We start from the raw sequence: 1,135 nt of genomic DNA, 5'->3' as shown, positions 1-1,135 counted from the left end.
TAGGGTGAATTCTGTGAAAGTCATGTCCAACCTCAAACCTCTCAAAATAGCACCAGGTGGTGATGCAGTTCTACTGAAATTTTTCCAAAGTTTTGGCATCAAGTAATAGTTTGTGACTTTCTTTTAACCCAACAGTTTTTGTATCTACATTTCTGAGAGTTTCCCCCAATCTACAATTGGTCTGTGTGTCGTATTACAGAGAGAGTGGTTTGGGATTTTCAGTTTTGAAAGCACATGATCTCATTCATTTTTAGAAAGCTAATATTGTCCAGATGATATACTCAAATGCCTAGTATAAAAATTGTATTTCATTCTTGCCACTGGTTTGATAAATCCAAAGCTTACACCTCTGTCAGGCTGAAAATGCCAAACTCCTGTTACTGTCGAGTCACTGGATGCTCTCACTTTCTTATTTTCAAAACAGTCAAAAAGAAATACACAGTCTTAAGCACATGTAGTAATTTATTTTTATCCACATTTTATGTTACTCCACAAAGAAATTAATATTAAGCAAGTATTTTAAAACACTGATGACATTTTAGACTTGTCAAAATAGATGTGCACTCTCGCTTTCAAAAAGCATTTTCAGGTTTACTTTATGGGCTTTATCATTGGAAAAGTAAAGCTTCCCCAGAGCCTCCATGATAAGTGGGGAGTAGAATTACGTTTTCCATCCCCAAATTATTCAGAAACTAACCTTTACAATGGTACCATACTTCTTTAATGTCTGCTTTTGATATGCAGACATAAATTATAAATGCAGTGACACACATTTTAAAAACATTTAAATTCTGGTGTGTCTATATGTACCTGGCACCTACCTGAAAGTAATGTAGCCCTTAAAAAAAATCAGAAATTATATAAAACTGTATTCTTTGAGCCTGTTTTTCCTTACGATTTCACCAAGCTTTTAGCAAAAGTTCTTTCCTTCATGTATTTTAATCAATGTTTATTTGTAAAGTTGTCTAAGTTTTAATTTACCAGCAGTAAAGATATTATGATATTTGTCTGTTGTTTCTATTATGAAAACTGAAAGATGGAGATGCAAAAAACCTACCATTTTCTACAGAAAAATTGTAACATTTACTTTCATTCTCAATTTGTAGTGATTTCCTATTAGTGTGGGTTTTTTTGG

This window comes from Calypte anna, chromosome 4A (assembly GCF_003957555.1).
Source record: "Calypte anna isolate BGI_N300 chromosome 4A, bCalAnn1_v1.p, whole genome shotgun sequence".
In the NCBI taxonomy this organism is placed as follows: domain Eukaryota; kingdom Metazoa; phylum Chordata; class Aves; order Apodiformes; family Trochilidae; genus Calypte; species Calypte anna.
Note: the sequence above shows the minus strand (reverse complement) of the source record.